This window comes from Terrapene carolina, unplaced genomic scaffold, assembly GCF_002925995.2.
Source record: "Terrapene carolina triunguis isolate 2854851 unplaced genomic scaffold, T_m_triunguis-2.0 Scaffold211, whole genome shotgun sequence".
NCBI classification, from domain to species: Eukaryota; Metazoa; Chordata; order Testudines; family Emydidae; genus Terrapene; species Terrapene triunguis.
The window spans coordinates 22908979-22921461 of record NW_020664562.1 but is presented as its reverse complement, the minus strand read 5'-3'; the positions used below and the strand labels follow the sequence as shown (position 1 = coordinate 22921461).

Below are 12483 nucleotides of genomic sequence, written 5' to 3'. Positions count from 1 at the left end.
CTGCAAGGTAGAGTGTCTGAGCCAACCTACTTCCCCCCCAGAAGTGCATCATCCAAGCAAACAGTACAGCACACTGACAGGACACTACGGAGAAGCCTATTCTGACAATGTCTGTATTGTAGCTCTTCTGTGGATGTGACTTCATTCTCCAAAGATGTCAGCCCCACATCTATAATAAGGGCTAAATTCTATTTTAGAAGTGTAAGTAGTAATTGTTTAAACAAAGGCTTAATAGTACTAGTCACTAATTCTGAATTGTTTTTGCACACAAACGTAAAATTCAATGTTCATTCACTGCCTTTAATTCTACCAAAATGTAAAGATATACAAGTTACTTACAGTTAAACTGAGGGGGGGAAAGTTGCTAAAGTAAAATGCAAAGCTGCCTTGCCATCTTCCTCTTTCAATTAGACTTCAAACTGCAAGAAAAGCAAATTACAATTTCTTCTGAACTACAACGTTACTATTCAGTGATCAAGTAAATTCAGTGCTTTCACAGCAGGTTAAAGTGCATGTCTAAAAATTCCAAAGTTATTTCGTGTCAGCCTCAAACCTTTTACTTGCTTTGCAAGTCAAACATTACATTAAAAGCTTTGAGATTTCAGCCACAGGAATCCTGTCTAGCCCAAAAACACAAAATCAAGTCAATATGCTAGAACTTATGAACTTCATTTTGTTGTCAGTTGGGCTAGCATTAAAAGGAATTTTGCATGTAAACAGTGATCTACTAAATGAGCATATTTCATTGCAAAAGTTCACTAGTTGCAGAAATTGCTGAACTCAAGAGTACAGTCTAGTGGTTAGAGAACTGAACTGGAAAACTGAAGACCTGCGTTCAATGCTCAACTCTTGACTGCAGCTTTGGACAAATCGCTTAACTTTGATGTACCTCAGTTTATCCTCATTTTACAGATGGCTAATGTTTCCCCAGCTTTTGTAAGACAGAGATCCTGATATGAAAGGTGAAGAGCAACAAAACTCTTACAGAACACACAAAACTAGGCAAACCAGTTTATGAAAACAGCATAATGCAGCCCATGATTTCTCCAGATTACCCTTTTTACCATCTTCCCATGCATTCTGCAGCAATGAAACACTTAGTATCTTAAGGCTCACAAGGATAAATAAATGGTATCCTTCCAGCAATTGATTTTTATTAATTTACAGTGTCTACTAACAGGACTTGCAAAGAACATTACTAGCAAAATATACAAATTAGAAAACATTGATGCTCAAAGCAGTTTAGAATTGGCAGCATAGAATTAAAATTTTATTTTAATTCCAGATTCATTTTCACAAGGATATTATTGTACTTATCAACATCAATGAAGTCAAAAATAGCTTTATCTATTTGGACCCTAGAGGCTCCACCTAGTGAAGCAGAGTTAAACTGCATTCTGTTAATGCTTTATTACTTGAATCAACACCAGACACAAATAGTAGTTGAATTCATTCTCTGAACTTTAAAACTGGACCCTCTTGTAGGGCTTTGTCAGCACTAATTTTAGGTCCATATTTAGGCTTACAAAACCAAAATAGCTAATAGAATTGTAAGAATCTTCTGCACTTTTATCATGTTTCCATTTTCCCTTTTCTTCTGTGCTTTTATGTATTTATCTCATGTAATAGCCTACTTGCTATAAATGGAAACATATTCAAGGTAGGTTTTTACTGCTTACTGTTTTGCCATTTCACCTCACTGAAAACTCATTAAAGAACATCATACGTAAGAAAAGCATTTAATAACAAGACCAAGGCCTTATATATAGTTTTTAATATCTGTAGCAAAACATGAGAACAAGAACAACGATAGCATGGATGTGAACTTAAAATATTGCTTTCCCCTATGGAAGAAACAAACTAGTCAGCCCTGGAGACATGGAAAAATGGTTTCAAGTGATATTTTGGTGATCTTAGCCCAGTATGGAAATGGGTATCTGTCACAACCCATATCACACTGCCAAAGCTGTGCTTACTACTCAGGACTTAGAAATCACGCAGAAGGAACAGGCAGCGTGTAAAAGAGCATGCTAATTGCCTGCCAGATAATGGCTAGCTCACATAGTGAGGTGAGTTTTCATTCAGTAAATGTAACATGATCAGCAACAAGAAATGAGATGAAAGAGAGAAAAATCAACAAATATTCTTTTGTGGCAGCAGGACTCCAAGAAAAGGCATATACCTGGCATTTTTGGTAAGTCCTAGAGAGGGTGAGTGGAACTGCCTCACTAGTCCCATCTTTTTTTTAAGGAAAAATGGTCCGGAGGAGAAAAGTGGTTCCTTCATATATACCCTACTGTTGCCCCTCCAGGGAAACTCATTAATAGGCCTGTGGCCCATGTATGGTATGAGTGTATCCTGCAGTTTAATTCTACATTTTCCTTCAGTCATATTTCAAAGGCTATAGCCAATATATTATTCTCATCTTTTCTCTTCCTTCTTACCTGCCCTTCTTTGGACCTGCCAGTCTGAGGTTATATCTCTGGATGGCAAAGGAGCCAAAATGGGAGTCCAATGTAGAGTGGATGCAGGAAACAAGAATTGCACACTCTTCAAGTAATCCATCTAGGTAGGTTCTTATGTTGGACCTTTTGCTATGTATCTGAGCACCTAAGGTTTGAGCTCATCCTCCATCTACTCCTGGGGGAATTCTGTGCCACTGTGCAGGTGCAGAATTCATGTCTCCCACAGATTTCTTTGCTTCCCTGCAGAAAAGTGACTCTCTGACAGGGAAGCAAAGGGAAGCTGCAGGAGCAGTCACGCACCACTTCCTAGCTGCACAGGTACATTGTTTCAGGCACCCGGAGCAGCCAGTGGAAAGGTAAATCACCACAGCCAGTGGCTCCTACCCTGAGCCGGGATCAGCTGCTAATTCTGGCTGGGCTGAAGGGAGAGGATGGGACTTCCTCCCCTGCAACGAGTGGCTGGGGCTGTGTCAGAACCACCCCCAGAAACCTCCCACAGCTGCAGGAAGCCCTGCTTCCTGAACCCATCACTCCTCAACTGCAGGGGGAGAGGTCACTGTATAGGGAGCTGCTCCCTCATCCACCCAACTCCCATGCATCTGGATCTCCCATAGCCAGATGTCCCCCACCAAGCCTCACCCCATACACTCAGAACCCCCCTCCCCAAGACCTCCATATCTGAACCCCACCCCACAGAACCTCAACCCCTACATCTGGAGCCTCCCTGCACCCAGACCCCCTGCCTCTGGATGCCCACTCCTGCACCCAGACCACCCCCCACTGAGCTCCCTGCACTCAAACCCCCACCCTGCCAAGCCCCACCCCACTGCACCACTCTGAGCTCCAACATCCAGACATCCACACCACTGACCCCCAACTAGCTGCACCCAGACCTCCACCCCACCAAGCCCCACTCCCCCAGCACCCAGACCCCCCTGCTGAGACCCCCCACACGCAGACCCCTCTGCTGAGCCCCAACCACCTTCACCTGAAAGCCCCTGCAGAGTCCCATTGCCTCTGCAACTGGAACCCCTCCCCCCCCCCACAAGCCTCTGTGCATCCAGATCCCCCCACACCTATACCCCCCACTGAGCTGCCCGCACCCAGATTGTCCCACACAGAATCCTCTCACCCCACACCTGGATCCCCCCATACTGAGCCCCTCCACACTTGGATCCTGCCTGCCCTCCATCTGGTACAGATGGGCAGAGCTCCAGGGTTTTTCGGGGGCAGGCCCAGGCCTTGTGCTGTGTCAGGGTCAGGTGCAGCCTCACCACTAGTCCGTGTCCCAAGGGTGGGGGGGGGGAGTTAGGGAGGCTGCAGGGTGATTTTTCACCTTTGTGCAACTAGAGGCCTGTGCTCGCCACTGTCATGCTGGAGCCTCTGCATTTATTTATTGACCAATAAAACTTGCAGAATTTATAATTTTTTTGGAGCAGAATGTCCTCAGGAGTATCTATCTTAGAGATCAACCGACTCCTAGGGAACTGAAGTGTGGTTTAGAGGAAGTGTGGGTGTTCTTGAAGTAAAAGATCAGAACTAAAGGAAGGGAAATATTGGCTAGGCTACCTATCAACAGTAAATAAGTCTGAGCTTTGCTAACTGTATCACTCAGTAGGAGACAGGCTCCTTAGTTCTGAAATTCCTGCAGCTTGTTCTGGAGAAACTTGTTATCAAGACTCCAAGGGAAAGATTCTCTAAAAGTCAAAACCTGTATACTAACTTGAGTCAAATGCTGGGAATCTGTGACCTGAAGAAGATCATAGAATCAGACTTTAAGGTCAGAAGGGACCATTATGATAGTCTAGTCTGACCTCCTGCACAACGCAGGCCACAGAATCTCACCCACCCATTCCTGTATCAAACCCCTAACCTATGTCTGAGCTACTGAAGCCCTAAAATCATGGTTTAAAGACTTCAAGGGGCAGAGAATCCTCCAGCAAGTGACCCTTGCCCGACACTGCAGAGGAAGGTGAAAACCCCCGAGGGCCTCTGCCAATCTGCTCTGGAAGAAAATTCCTTCCCGACCCCAAATATGGCTAAACCCTGAGCATGTGGGCAAGACTCACCAGCCAGACACCCAGGAAAGAATTCTCTGTAGTAACTCAGATCCCACCCCATCTAACATCCCATCACAGGCCATTGGGCATATTTACTGCTAATAGTCAAAGATCAATTAATTGACAAAATTAGGCTATCCCATCATACCATCCCTTCCATAAACTTATCAAGCTTAGTCTTGAAGCCAGATACGTCTTTTGCCCCCACTGCTCCCCTTGGAAGGCTGTTCCAGAACTTCACTCCTCTGATGGTTAGAAACCTTCATCTAATTTCAAGTCTAAACTTCCTGACGGCCAGTTTATATCCACGGATATAAGATCTCTGTGTAAGCGCAAAAGCACATCTTTCACCAACAGAATATGGTCTAATGAAAGATATTACCTCACCGCTCGTGTCTCAGGAATGTGCCTGTCAGGTTAAGCTGCTAAAGCACACAAGCTCACTTATATAACCTGTCATTATGTGACTTTATTGCTGGATTTGAGCCTCATTTTATGTCTAATATTGAGAGGGAAGATTTGCTGAATACCATGAGGCAGCAGGAGATGGCTATTTGAGATCTTACCCAAATTGGAGGAATGTATGGTTTTTACCCACCCTAACAAGGTGTTCAGAAGCTCTCCTACAGAATGCTATGCATCCCCCTACTTTCAGAAGCAAGACTCATTCAAAAAAATGTGAACAGATCCTGCCAAGCCCCGCAAGATCTCCAAAGGCAGAAGTATCAAGATGGGGGTAGTAGGGCACATATGGGAACAGTGAGGTCCTAATTTAAGCTTGAGAATAGGTTCAAACTGGTTTACTTTAACTGAACTTGTCTGCCCACCTCCAATTCAGAGGACTTGGGAAAAATCAGAAACCTATGTTCCTTTATTTAAAGATCAGCTTTAAGAAACCAAATCTGCTTCAATATCAGTGTTTGGGTAGCACCTTTCATACAAACAGATATGCTAAATGGAGTTTTGAAGGCTTTTAAACACCTATATGCATGTATCATACAGATTGCAAGAGAGCATAGAGGATGCTCTCTTGCAGTGAAGGCATAAATTATTGCTGCTTCAGTTTATATACACAGCATTATTATAAAGATGAATAAATGTACCTCACAGGATGTTGTAGGGACTGATTAGTTTGTCAAAGGCTTTGAACGGCTTTAAAAATGCCAAATATTGCAATTCCTCCAAATATAAATGTAGACAGAACCAGGTTGATCTTAAGGAAAAGTACAGCTAATATGATCACTATAGAGAGACAGTCTTGCAATGCCACTGAGTAATATTTCCCATGCAAACAAACATCAAAAACATCTTGGCTTGGAATGATGTACTGCAAGTGCCTGAATGAAGAACAAGAGGAAAGATGTAATCAGCTTTTTGGGGGAAGACAAAGTTAAGTAGTTGGGAGGAGATCAGTCTCATCCACTTAAAGTCAAAAGAAAATAAAGCCAAGATTACATCAATACAGTCCAAAGATCCAAACTGGGGGCAAGAAGAATCCTAATTTTACTCCAATAGTTATGGAATTCTCCACTTCTACAACCATTCATAAATACCATTTAAAGGAAAGTTTAGCCCTTGATAATCCTGTTCCTGCCATTTCCTATCGCCCTACCTTCAATTAAAAATTAAACAAAATCCCAAAGCATGCAATAAAACTGTCAGTTTGTCACTTTATTTGTCTGCCAAAAGGGAGAGATCATCCCTTCCACTGTTTCTGTCTTAGATTGTATGCCCCTCCCCTTGTATTTGTGTTTATCCTAATTCTGGTCTTTGCACACTTGTACTATAAATGTTTTATAAATTTGCTGAAGTTATTAGAACTTTGGCAAAAAATAAGAACAGAAGCCAATTATTTTTAAACTAGATTAGAGAGTCAGGTTGGAGTGGTGTTAAGTACACTTCAGTTTTTATGACAGAGCAAGACTTCCAGTTTCATCCCCTTCTCACCCCACCTTAACAGATATGGTAACTAGGCTCAGAGAAGGCACACAACAATCACTTTTCCAGCAAAGCTGGGAGTAAAACCCAGGTCTCTACCTTGACAGAATCAAGTCTCATCCACTTAGCCATACTGTTCCCAGAAAGATTAGGCTTTGCTATCCTTTAAAAAAAAGGGAGATACTTCTGCGTAGCCTCCGCTATAAAGAACTGAGACACAGATTAATGGCAGTCTTGTATTAAATATATTAAGAACATAAGAACATATTCCCATAGCATCAAAGTTCCCTAGTCATGGACCAGGATCCCTTTGTGTAGGTAGTGTCCAAACAGAAAAACAACAACATATAGTCCCCCTTAAAATAAAAGGAAACACCCATTTTAGGTGTCCTTTAACAGACCCTAATTCCCACACACCAGATCCACCACTTTCATTGCAAGACTCAGACCTCATACTTACCTATGGGAAAACACACCATACACATGTCTAACAGACATGTATGTTGATGCTGCTGAAGTCAGAGTTAAGGTTTTGCAATCTAGTATAAGCATAAGGAAAGTGTCATATGTACATCTCTACCTGGATATAACACTGTGCTCAGGAGCCAAAAAAAAAAATCTTACCGCGTTATAGGTGAAACCGTGTTATATCGAACTTGCTTTGATCCACCGGAGTGCACGGCCCCACCCCCCCCAGAGTGCTGCTTTACCGTGTTATATCGGGTCGCGTTATATCTGGGTAGAGGTGTATTGTATTGTTACTGTTTGTAACAAAGGTGAATGAGACTTTATAGAAGGGCAGAGTCTGCCAGTGAAAGTGATGAATGTGATGTATGGGAATTAAGGTATGTTAAAGGATGATAAAATAGAGGAAATGTCCAGTTAAGGTAAGGATTTGTATGGGTAGACACCCACCCAAACAACCATAACTAGTTTTAATGAACTTTCTTTTAAAGGAAATGTATATTTCCCCAGTATCTGAAAACTGCTGTCTTCCTCAGTATGAAATCCTTTCAGTCAGTTTAAAGATGGCTTTAAAAGTCCTGATGTTAGTAGGTCATGTTACTAAGTTTGAGCTTTTTGGAAGTCTGATACCAGAGTGATGGATGTGATATTACAATGTCTGCAGAATACAATTTGCTTTTCACTAATGAGATGCAGTAACAAGGTTTTCATAGTAATCATTTAATGTGATTGTCTCTATATTACAATTCCATATAATCATCAGCCACTGTTACAAAAGAAACTGAGGAATTACTAGCATAGTATATCAGCTATTGGTGTGACATATCCATATGCTTTTTTAGTTCATAAAACAATTCCTGTTCTGAGTGTTCTCATCAACTACTACAAAATTCTGTATATATTTAACCAGGATGTAAAAGATATATTATAACCACCACTATGCATCATGTGTATCTGCAAATAAGTTATACTGGGTAATGTGTGTTTTAATTTATATCAGCTCAAGTTATATAATACCATCGGTTAATTGCAATTGTTTTATTACACATATAATGTAGGGTGTTGAGTTGAGGTTCTTTTAGTTTCTAATAAAGGAATCTAGAGAGGTAACAGCATAGTGAAGGTTTAAGTAAAGAGGAATACTAAAGGGAGACCAACACCTCAGATTACATACGATTACATGAAAGTTTTTTCCATTAACATTTCTGGATTGTGTATTATTCTTTACATAAAATCCAGAGAACTGCTTATGGCTGCACTTAACAAGTTGGCCATATTTTCCCATTTGTTAAACAGAGGGTATTCATTTAACAGGTTTATTCTTAGATATTCCTAATTGTATGTGTACCAGGAAATGCTTTTAAGTTAATCAAGTCCCCATTTCACTGAATTGGGAAATTTTTATGTGTTTTAGCAATTAAACAGCATTATTGAATAGCATCTTAACTACTTTACAAATACTGTCAGCTGCTCAGATCACATTTCATTTTAAGGTGAACAGCAAGACATTTAAAACTACTACAACAAATACTGTGTGCTCTGTAGTCTTCCTCTCAACCTTAAGAAAAACAAACAAAGTAATAGTTCCTCAGTGGTGCATTTAAGGAATTTAGCTAAATTCTCATAACATTTCCCTTTTATAGACTTAGGTAAATTCTTAAATATTTTGAGCTAAAGTTCTCCACAACCAGAAAGACAGCTGCCCTGCACTGCAGTGGCCCCACTTTGCAGCCTGATACAAGAAGGTAGACGGAATTGTGAAGAGAAGTTTAGAGGCCACAATGACATAAATGGAAACTCTACACTACGCCCTTTGATTCTTTGAACTGGTAGACCTCAATCCTGAAAACACTTGTGCTCAACTTTACTCCTGTGAGTGAGTCTATTTGAAGGTGTTGGGTCTTTCTGAGGTAGAGGATGTGGGAAGAATAAGTCTATCAGTGATGACCAATGACAGTTCTGTAAAATCTGATTAAAGAAACAGATTGCAAGACACTGCAGTGCTACTGAATACAATAAAATCTTACTTGAATTTCTGGGGGAAATGACTAAAGTCTTATCAGTTTCCAAAGACTTATCATATAAATCAGAGGGGAGGACTTTCAATCTTTACCACTAACAGATATTTACAAAAATATAGTCTCTTCCCACTTTTCACTCAACCATTAACTTCCACAATGCTGCTTCTAGTCAATTTATTTTTGGGACGGACACAAGAATAGCTACTAAGGAAATCAAGAATGCAGCAAGACATTGTCAAAAAGTCGTAGCAAGATTTACTTATAAGCCTTAATTGTGTACCGTACAAATGGGAAAATACCACCAAATCACACATGTTGATGTTCTAAGAAAGTGTCATTAAACCAGAATTAAGATGGAGCATAACAGTAATTTGAGGGTGAAAATTCTTATCAAAACAAGCATTAGTAAACCAGGAATTCTGCTGATAAGTTTAAAAAACCCTCAAAGGTTTGGCAATATGGAAACACCATTAAAGCATCCAAACAGCTTAGTTTTACTTATAAACTGTTAATAATTACAGGGAAACTGAATCTTTACAATACTTAGTCTACATATCACAATCCATAGGCTGAAATCAAAACTCTTACTACCCTACTGCTAAAGTGTATATGTTTCTACTTCAAAAGGTAGTAGAATTCACTCTACTATCTAGTGGAAAGCCAGTTTATTCACCAAGAGCAGCGCCGATTTCAAATATAGGTTATGCATCAGTAGCCTGACCACAGTGCAGGTTGACGTATGTTCACACCTTTGGTCTTTTTGTAATGCACTAGAATTTAAATGTTACCTGTTACTACATTTACAATATTCATGACCTATCTCCACAAGCATTTACAGTACACTTATTAGGAGAAAATGCCTGCTTTGAGGTTAGTACAACACCTGTGTTACTGTATGAAAAATCTTACTCTGGTCCCACTGAAGTCCATGACCAAGTTCCCATAAATTCAAATAGGAGCAGAGCACCTAATGAAGGAAATTAATGTTTTGGCCATTTGACTAAGTGAACAATGAAGATTGTGGCTTCATTAAAAACCAGAGGCCTACTCATATTCCAACAACACTTATAAAAATGAATGATATTTCAGAGTCATTTGGCCAGTGCATTTTGTGTACTCATTTTGGAATAAGAATTTATTCCATCTATTCTAGGAATCTACAAAAAGAGTCATTAGTGGAGAATAGCAAGAAAGATCTCTGGGAGACAATAAAGCTGATTTATGCTACTTTTGGCATAGAGTTGACAAAAGTTACTTAAGCAAAGCCCCAATATCCAGTCCACATAGCCTACAAATTCTCCAATACAAAACTAAATTTGCATAATCTATAGGAAACTGCCAAAAAAAGACTGCTGTATCTTATTTGTTTTCCAGAGCTAAAAAAAGGATCATGGCTTCCCACATTCCTAAAACTAAAGTAACATGAGGAAGAACATTAGAACTATTTTTTTTTTAAATCAAATTTGCAAAATTCAAAATTAAAGTTACTTAATTCTGGATTTCCATTCCTCAGAGTACTCTTATTCAAGTCCCCTCGTAGCCCTATCATTCTCTATATATCCTCCAGGGAAAGTAGATGTCTAACAAGCAACACAACTTGAACACCATCACGCATTAAATTCAATATGTTTTACTAACAAAGATCATATTAAGCTACTTCTGCCATGCCATCTTACCAAATAAAAGATACAAGAGCCTTTCCACAACCTGAGACAATAGCAATCCATTTTTAGAAGACTTATCCCTATACACTGAAGAAAAATTATGCAGCAAGTATAATTACATTCAGCTGGTATTTATGCTATGCTATTTTAGAACACTTAGAATAACTGATCAAACATCTATTAGGACATTGCCAAATGAGTATCAAATTATCACCCTGATTCACACACTGCCATCAGACATTGTCAGTAGGCCATATTAAAAATACTCAGGAGTCTTAAAAATTCATATGAATTTAAACTCTGGTCATTTCATTTTAGACTCACTAGCAGATCTTGTGGTAGAGTCCATTGTATTTAACCATTATCAAAATACTTCCATTCACTTTTTTGAAAATTCCACTGTGCAAATAAGATACAGGCAACAAAAAGATTAGATGAGAAAAATACAGGTTTTAAGAAGGAAAGCTATCAGAGATGGCTCATGTGCACTGGGCAAGCAGAAATGTTCACAACTTATGTGATGTCTTGATTGCTTTCCAAATTAAAACCAGTTTGCACAGATTGGGAAATATTACATAGATTAAATAACTTCACTGGAATCAGTCTGTGGCAGAGCCAGAAACAGTATGCAGAATGGAATTGCTTCCTAGTCTGATGCCTTAACCACAAAAGTATCCCCAGTGGAAAGGACTATAACAAGAGATCACACAAAGTGGTTAGATTTTAAAGAGGAATGAATAGTCAACATTTGCAGCTATGCAAACCAAAATAATATAAGGGTATTCAAACCTGATTAGGAACATAACATGATCAGCTGCAAGGACCAGGAAGAAACACCCCCCTTTTATATGGAGGCTAGGCACAAGAAGATAGGCACTTCATAAGATCCCCTCTGAAACATCAGGTAGAGGCCACTGCTAAAGAACCTCTGTGTGAGCAAACTGTCTGTTCCAGTATAGTATTTGTTAAGTTTTTCTGGATGGAACACTTCAAAAACACTTAAGTATTTAGGCAGTTTATACAAGCTGGACATCCAAGTAACGTCATGGCTCAAACACATTGACAGAAAATTTTACAGTGAGGCTGTAACTTACATGAGAGCAGGTTTAGACAGGAGGAAAAAAAATTTCCTCACAATATCAGCTTGACACTGGAACCAATGCTGAGAGCAGCCACTGAAACATCAAGGAAAACATTTTAAAGACATTAGGTAACAATTATATAAGTAATTACCTGGGCTAAACATTGGACTTCACCTAAAATGTCCCTTCTCCCTTCCAGTTCCAGCTTCTGGAAATGAAATTGTATTTCATATGCATATGTAATACAGACACCAGACAGCATGGATTTATCAAGAACAAGTAGTGTCAAACCAACCTGATCGCTTTCTTTGACAAGGTAACAAGCCTTATGGATAAAGGGAAAGCAGTAGATGTGGTATATCTTGACTTTAGTAAGGCTTTTGATACGGTCTCGCATGACCTTCTCATAAACAAACTAGGGAAATACAACCTAGATGGAGCTACTAAAAGGTGAGTGCATAACTGGTTGGAAAATCGTTCCCAGAGAGTAGTTATCAGTGGTTCACAGTCATGCTGGAAGGGCATAACGAGTGGGGTCCTGCAGGGATCAGTTCTGGGTCCAGTTCTGTTCAATGTCTTAATCAATGATTTAGATAATGGCATAGAGCAGTGCTTCTCAAAGCCAGTCCGCCACCTGTGCAGGGAAAGCCCCTGACGGTCCGGTCTGGTTTGTTTATCTGCCGCGTCTGCAGGTTCGGCCGATCGCGGCTCCCACTGGCAGTAGTTTGCCGCTCCAGGCCAATGGGGGCTGCGGGAAGTGGCGGCCAGCACATCCCTCGGCCCGCGCC

General features: G+C 40.2%; 1 protein-coding gene across 3 annotated transcripts in view; it reads right to left on the bottom strand.

Moving 5' to 3' along the window:
* The window catches only part of LOC113404956 (ecotropic viral integration site 5 protein homolog), a 134085-nt gene that overhangs the window by 116614 nt on the left and 4988 nt on the right, over nt 1-12483 (bottom strand). The window contains exon 1 of one of the 3 annotated variants that reach the window (XM_026655882.2): nt 340-412. The exons of the other annotated variants lie outside the window; for them this stretch is intronic. The gene's annotated coding sequence lies outside the window, so the exon portion shown is untranslated. Of the gene's footprint in view, nt 1-339; nt 413-12483 lie in introns of those variants that run through there. 3 annotated transcript variants of the gene reach the window in all.